The 8,472-nt window shown below is 41.3% G+C and overlaps 1 protein-coding gene across 13 annotated transcripts in view; it reads right to left on the bottom strand.

Moving 5' to 3' along the window:
• The window catches only part of LOC102677983 (latrophilin Cirl-like), a 377,280-nt gene that overhangs the window by 30,553 nt on the left and 338,255 nt on the right, over nt 1–8,472 (bottom strand). The window lies entirely within an intron of this gene.

The raw sequence follows: 8,472 nt of genomic DNA, 5'->3' as shown, positions 1-8,472 counted from the left end.
TTTACAAAAAAAAAAAAAAAAAGAAAAGAAGAAATTCTCAGTTTTCTCAGACCAGTAGTGTGTTACCAATAGTATTCGCCCTCGTAAATTTTCGCCCGTTCTCGCCCTACCTGTTCTACCGATTCCACCCTTATATATCCGCCATTCCCTACAACCACCCTATACAACCCTGTTCCACGAGAGTAACGAGAAATATTCGTTGGACTTTCGCCGCGTTCTCGTGATTGGAATACTTTTAAGTACCTAACTGGGAGCTCTCTAACTCTCTTGCCTTCTCTTTCACAGCCTCTCCCTCTCTCTCTCTCTCTCTCTCTCTCTATCCTTTTCTACGTTCAAGTCTCTTCCTCTTAATCTGCCAGAGGATTAAACGAGTTTTGTCGAGAGAACTTGAGGATAGGTAGAGAACGTGTGCGGATACATTTTGTGTGTTGTTCTTAAAACGAGGTACATTGGTATAAACGATAATAAGACAATTGTTTGTCGGTATAATCGTTGATTCTTCGATTAGAGAGATTTCAATCGCGTTTCTCTGGTTTACAAAAATTTTATAGTAAATAAATTTGAACAATTAAATTTCCTTTTCTTAAAAATTAATCTTGGAGGATTGTTTGTGATTATCAGGGATGAGACAAATTTATCAGGGTTTTTTTTCCTTTTCTCTCTTTTTTTTTTTTAAGAACGATATTTAAGCGATATTTTATCGAGCAGCGTAGGAAATCAGATTTTATCAGATCAATCACGATGTCGTAAACGCGTTCTCACGATGGTCTCACGTTGGGAGCCGCAATGCGTTAATAGTTTATCGACGGTCGAATGCTTGCTCGCCAATTACTGTCCACGTCTATTAACCGTTTCGACCGGCCATTTAAGGGAACTAATGAAAATCCCGGCGGAGTAAGCCTCGTTTTGCTCTCGATCGTCCTCGAGGAAAAATTCCGAGAGGGTACCCGGACAAACATGTTGGAGTGTATTTTTTGAATAGAAAAAAAAAAAAAAAAAAGGACGAATGAAAAATCCGAGAGAAACGGTAGTTGCCTTTTAACGAAGAACGTCCAAAGAGACTAGAACGAGGAGGAAAAAAGAGAGAGAGAGAGAGAGAGAGAAAGAAAGAATATAAAAGTGAAAGAATAGAGAGAGAGAGAAGGGTTAAAAATCGGAGAGTTGAAAAAAGAGAGAGTTGAGAGAGCGACCGCGACAACGGCTATGATCGCGTTAACGTTTTTTCAATTGAACGAAAGAGTTAATTTCGCGCTAATACGATTATCGAGGGAATTCGCGCGACTGCAATTAGTTTAGGCTAAATGCGAAGCCCGGGATTGCGGGTCGAGATTGGAAAGGGCCGGCGAAAAAAATACAGATTGATCGAATTAAAGGAAATCGGTGGAGGGGAGGGAGAGGCAGCATGGCGGGTTGTAATTTTCGATCGGTCGATAGAGATTGACACGGCTTATTCCATGCAAATGCAATTATCGTGGAGAGTTTCGAGTTCGCGGAAAATTAGTCGGAGAAACGAGACGAGTCGGCTTTTCGAGCGACGATCGAAAACTGCCTGCCCCCGTTTTATCGAAATGAACGAAACGAATATATGAATAATATATATCATCGATCGATATTTGTCTCATCCTTGATATCGATATCTTCACACTTGTCCGTAAAAATTTCCGTAAGAATTTTTATCAATATCAGGGCAAAGCGATAATATTGCTTTGCTATAAGCGTTTCCTCGAAAAATTAACGGATGCGTTTTACTTACGATTTTTTTCTAATTCCTTGTATTTTCAGGGTACGAAAGGAAACTCCCATCATCACAGAGGATAAACACGGACAACTAACGAAACCTCCCCCTTAATACAAAAACGACGTATACCGACGTTGATCGTTTCATTAATAGCCACTCTCTCGTCCCCATAAAACGGGAGGAAATTGTTTATCAACCAGGGAACCATGGAGGATTTCCTTCCCATTTTTTCCTCTCACTTTTTCTTCTTCTCGATCGCGAAACAGCGTTTTGACAAATATCGGACAAGGAGGAGGACGGGAGACATCGTGTTTCGATGGAAGACGTTCTCGTAATTGTTCCCGGCCCGAGATTAGGTCCGATGATTGCGATACGAAATTACGTTCTTCTCACGTTTCCCTGCCACGGTTAATTATCCTCCTCGGATACGATGACGAATCGTGAAATTGTTTAATGTATCTACGTCGGATCGATTACGCCGTATCACATCCCCCTCCGTGTTACCGTGAAACAATCTCTTTTCTCTGCCCACCCTCGCCTTTTCTCTACTCCTGTCCCTCTTCCTCTTATTGCTCTCGTCCATGTGTGTCTTTCCTTCTTTTTTATATTTTTTATTATTATTATTATTATTTTTTTTTTGTTCCTTTCTCTCGTCGATCGCTCGTTATTAATTGGCAAACTAACAAGCAGCCAGGAATCAGAAAACGTTGAATTTAATTTCCGAACGTAACGAGAATCGACACGCGGAACGCGTGTATCAGTTTGTGTCATCGATTATCGTCGGTGTACAATGACTGACTGAATAGAAATATCGCGAAAATATAAATATTAAGAATGCAAACAACGATCGTGCTGCTCTAAATATATATATATATATATATATATATATATTCTATTTTTTTTTTTTTTTTTTATTTGCATCATTCAGTCAAATCCAGGCGAACGTGTCGTGTTTGTTAATCAAATATTAACGTTCGTAATTCCTCCGGTGATCGTGACTGCATTCGCGTTAAAGAATCTTTAAAGAGGTACGTTCCTCCTTTTTTATTTACTTTTTTTAATGGTTCGAATGATGAATGATTAAACGTCGCTGATTCTCGAATGGCCGCATCGCGATAAAGGAGAAAAAGGAAAAGAAGTTTATATCTGTAGAAAAAAAGGTTGAAGGATCTCGAAGTTTTCGAACTGGTTCCCTGGTTGGTCCGAGTTAACGAGGAGAATCGAATCATCGAGTGGCTATTAGCGCAATGTAATTACCCCGCGATTGCGCAACCTGGTGGAAAGAATCCGTTCCCAGAAGGTTCAGGACACAACAGGCATAGCCTTTTCTCGATGATCATTTTGTTTTTTTTGTATTATGGTATGTACTTGTTCGGTCGAGTTTGTTACGGTTGTTTTTCACATTTGAAAACTTTGAAACTTTCATTTTCTATTACATTATAATCTTGTACCACGTGTCGAGAAATTTTGGAAAAGTGGAATCTCTGCTCGACCATAAATATTAAATTATATAATTGCCAATGAAAGGAAAATTAAGAATACAAAAAGTAATTTCAAGATATCTTTGAAATATTCGAATGTCTATCCTAGATTGAAATGTAGATGAATTTTTGTAAAAATATTATAAATTACGAATTATATCGTTACCCTAATATTTGACTAATGAAAATTTCAAATGATACATTTAAAGGGGTAATATATCGATCTCTTTCAATTCAAATCAAGCATTACCGTATACCAATGCAGCAGAAAAAGCAAGAAAAAAAAGAGGATAGCTAACAATCTTTTGCGAAAGTTTAAGTCTACTACGAATACGTAAGAGGCAAGCCAGTAAGAAGCACAAATTAATCTCAAAATATTTAATTCGATATTAATATTCCCTCAATTTTCACAAAAGCCAGCGAAATCACTCGTGATTTCTCTTCCTTGATCATAACGCGTTAATTCGAAACTAATTTTCTCTAATTTTGAGAACAATCAACCGACCACGTAAGAGGATTTGTAATAACCAATCGGTCTATTCAAACAGAAAAAAAAAAAAAAAGAGCAGAAACGCATTCAACCTCGATCTTCACGGCGTTAATTCGACGCTCGAAACTAATTTTCGCTAATTTCCGCGCTGGAAATTGCGCGGATTGGTCATTTTTCCCCTCCCCGAGGATCTCCTAATCCTGGCGTGGCAGATTGAAGAAATTGGAAAATCCGGGAAACGAACCGCGTCATTTCTCAACGGGTGTAATGAACATTTCCACGGTTACGCGCGGCGCGCGTCATTAATTCCGTTAGACTCGAGCTCTCGCTGCGGAAACCGGGCCGTTCAATTTCATTAATCGTTTCCCAGCGAGCCCCGCCCCCTACCCGGGGTTTCACTTAAATCGTAATCTCGTACGTGGCCGGCCCAACCCCCTTGATAAATCTCTAACCGACCTGTACAACCGTCAATCCGTCGTTTCGACGCCGGTTTCCGGCTTTGTCCGTAAACCCATCGACGTTAATCCGCGATCAATGTTCCTCAACATGCCGCTTGGATTAGACGAATCCCCCCGACGAGGGGGATTTTTCAACTCCGTTTACTCCGCCCCTTCCCTAAATTGCGAGAAATTTCTTTGCTCCAATAACTTCCATCGATTCGACTCTTCCATCTTGCGTTTCGTGTTAACAGATTCTTGAATGATAATAAAAAGGGGGGAGAAAGGAAAGTTGGTCAGCACGAGAAAGAGAGATCGCGTCGCCAACAATGCCAACTACATCTTGGATTAACCTTGGAGATGCGTCGAGAGAGCGTAACTTGCGAGAAAAGAGAGAAGATGAAGGAAGTATAAAAATTACATATCGTGAACACTACTTTGTAAAGTAAAAAATAACTTGGATTTTGGGATACGCTTGCTCCATTTTGATTTGTTCTGAGAAAGGATGACGAGAAACGCGTCGACTGGTATCTTCGATTTCTCTTATCTTCGTTTCGAGGATATTCGCGTGCGGGATTTAAATTTAAACTCGATTTAAATTTAAATTGGAAGAAAAATCAATCGAGCGGATGGATGGATGGATGGATGGAAGGAAGGAAGGAAGGAAGGAAGAATTTTTTGAAACGTAAACCGAAGGCTACAAAGCTCTTATTCACGATACCAGGCAACGCGTTAATGACGGAAACAAAGTCTCGTTATTCACGGGGATCGCATTAACAAAGGATCTTTCGAAGCGAAACACAGTGAAAGGTAGATCCGGAACACATAGCGGTAAATGTTTCAAGCGAGAGGTATGTGCATGCGTGTGAATTTTTATGAAAATCGATGCACCAACTACGATCTGATGTTAAGGGAGAGAATAACGGGTTGAACAACGGGTCGATTATTGCAACGGAAGTACGAAAGGATCGTAAACGAAAAAAAAAAAAAAAGAGAAGGGAGAGAAAAAGAAAAAAAGAAAATGAAGCGGTATGAAAAATGTATAAGTTACTCGTAAATAATAAATAAATAATTCTTCGAATCGAATAAGTTGACTCGCGCCGTTGATTCTCGAATTCTTAACTTAAAGAACGTGTGAACGATGTACCAGATTTAACGTTTCTACTAAACGATATTAAAACTCATCGAAAATTGGAAGGAAACGAGAAATGATTATTGAGATAACACTTTATTTCGATAACCGATAATGCGTCGATAAAAAAGGACCGAAATCCTTCGATCCTCGTTTTCGACTTGAAAAAATAAAACGCGATGAACCATCAAGAGAAATATCCAATCTCGATTGGGATTAAACATTTCAAACCGAATATACACATATATACTTATTTTTGTAACGAAAAATCATCTTCGTTGGTACACCGTTCACCGATATCCATCCGAATATCGATAAATGCAGCGACTAATTTATAAATCGTTGCACAAAATTCCACGAAAGTTATTTTTGAGACACAAAGGGAAGGGAGAAAAGTCGCTGCGGTCTAGATCGATCCTCGAGGAGAGAAGCAAAAAAAGGAATTTATATAGACGACTCTAGAGACTCGAGAGAAGAGAGAGAGCAAAAGAGAGAAAGAGGAAGACGAGCAAGTACGGAGGAACGGTGATTACGATCAGCGAGCAAAGCTGGAGCGATCTTCTCGATCGATTCCGCGAAATGAGTTAAATTGACGTCAAATTCTGCTGTCTCGTCTTGCGAAACGCATAGAGAGTCGTCGTGTGTATAACCACGGAGCCGCGACATGTACGTGCACGACTTTACACAGGTATAGGCAACACGGAAGAACTTCTCCACTTAAAGTTAATCCGGAAGTTATTACTCCTCGACGACGAGAGGAGGTCCTTAGACCGTCTCCACGCGAGGAGAGACGGTCGCGGCCAACTTTGAAACGAAACGTGTTTTTTTTTTTTTCTGCAAAACGTACTTCAACCCCTTCGAACGATGGCGCGTTTCGATATTAATACGCGTGTTTCTCGCGTCTCCTTACGCGGTTACGCGGCGCTTTTGCGCTCCCCGCATTCTTCCTCGCATTCGCATTTTTTTCTCTTCCGTTCATCCGTTTTCTTTACTCTCGAGAAGACGCAACCGGTCGCGAGAATCGCTCGCTTCCAAAGCGACGATGGAAAGGTTAATGGATACGATTTCGATTCGTCATGGCGATTATCTTTCCCAATTATTCGCATTACCGGCTGATGTTGTCTTATATCGTTGGTTTGTTGGACGTGCACCACAATACCGTTTCCTTTTTTCTGTCGTTTCGTTTCGTTAAAACTAATATCCGCCGCGATTAATCACAATGACGAAACGCGTAAATCCAGGCGTCGAATCAACGAAATTTCGCGTCACCGTACCCTCTTCGTCTTTGTCTCGTCTCTCTCTCTTTCTCTCTTCTCAATTTTCTTTCTCTTTCGTTTGAATTTCCGAATCGAATCGATCTATAGACCAAATGCGACAGATTCCGCTTTGCTTTCGTTTCCTTTTCTTTGTTTAAACAATTCGACGATCTTCAATTTGAGAGAAGAAAAGAAGTAATAATAAAAAAAAAAAACAAAAAATAGAACAACAATAGAATAGAAACAGGAATCCGCAGGACAGGTTGGATTTTGTCAAAAATACGGAATCTTATGGAATGTGGATCTTGTGACAAGCGGAAATGCGGCGCGTGAAACGCTTGCATTTCGCGTCTACGTGTATATATGTATGTATGTATATATATATATATATTTTATTATTACGAGTACGTGTGTATTTTGGTATGTGTGCGAGTCTGAGACTTTGGAGATCGCAGAGGCACGAAGAGCGAAGGAAAATAGAGGGGATGTTCGCGAGGGACCGGGATAGAGAAGCGACCGCTGAGTTTGCGATTCTTCCTACCGCTCTGATCCGCCGCGAAATACGCTCTTCAATGGTCGAGCAATTGGCCAGTTCGCCGGACCATATGAAGCCGTCCACTCCTTCCTCATTTTCCTTCCTCCCTCCCTGGACATATCCTCTTTCCCATCCCATCCTTTACCCCTTTTACCATTTATTTCCTCGCGATCTCGACTCCATTGCTCTTTGCTCCATTTCCGTGGGCGGTCAGGGGGAAAGGGGGAGAGAGTAGGAGGCTAAGAAGGGGGAACGGCGTCGAGGAAGCTGATGCGATTCCGCCTTGATGGTATCATCCTTCTGTGTGGTATTCAATTCTTCGAAATTATTCGCTCGATCTCGAAAAATAGGAGGGTATATATTTGTATAATTTAGAGATTATTATAAAAAGAAAAATCTTTCTTATTCTCTGTTATCTCTGTTCCTCGATACTTCGTCCTCGAACGCGAAATAACGAAGCGTCGAAATTTTCGTTTCATCCCCCTTTCGCGTTACTCGAAACGCGCGTTGTTGACCGAAATATTTCATTCGAACTCATCTGTTCATCCGCCACGCGAGAAAGATGGTATCGGAACAATGGAAACTTTCAACAAAATTGGACAACGAAAATGAAAGAAAGATCCGCGTGAATATTTGAACGATTAATCTCGAGGAGACGATTCCGCGGTTCGAGCAAAAGGCCACCACGTATATTTCCAGCTACATATATATATATATATATATATCTGCGCGAAATCGAGAATCGAATTTCCGCATTTCTCCACGGTTTAATAATTTTTCACTGTGGCGGCGACCGATCAAACCGTTCAATCGCGCGGGTAACTGGTTGCCAGGTTGCGAAGATCCGCGCGATCGGATCGAGATTCGTTCGTGATAGATCGTATAGATCCTCCCCTCCCTCCGTCCAAGGTCATCGAAAGACTATGATCGATATACGGACACACACACGCGCGCGCATGCGGAACTCGTTCAGAAAGCGTTTCTCGTTATCCGCGCGGGGAACGAGTTAGAATCTCAGGTGTCATGCTGGATATCTCTCGAATGGAGCGTACGGCTCGTAAAAGCTTGGCCGTGTAGATACCGATCCATGTGGAAAGTCGGATCGCTCGATAACCCGGGGACCAAAGTGACAAGCGCGATCTACGCTTCGATCGGATCGAACGTCTCCTTTAATTGGTGCTAGTCCGGACTCATTAACGATAGAGAATATCTGGCAGCGGGGAACGCTGTCCATTTTTCCATTCCCTTCCTCTCCTTCCTTCTTTTCTCTACGTTTCCTCCTTTTCTTCTTCTTCTTCTTCTTCTTCTTCTTCTTCTTCTTCCTTTTTCTCGCTTTCGATGGAATATCGAATAGCACGTTCGAGATTCGGTTTCGATACCATCATCATCGTGATTCCTCGACG

The sequence above is a fragment of the Apis dorsata genome, unplaced genomic scaffold (genome assembly GCF_000469605.1).
Source record: "Apis dorsata unplaced genomic scaffold, Apis dorsata 1.3 scaffold_264, whole genome shotgun sequence".
Classification (NCBI taxonomy): Eukaryota; Metazoa; Arthropoda; class Insecta; order Hymenoptera; family Apidae; genus Apis; species Apis dorsata.
This window is presented reverse-complemented; position numbering and strand designations above follow the sequence as displayed.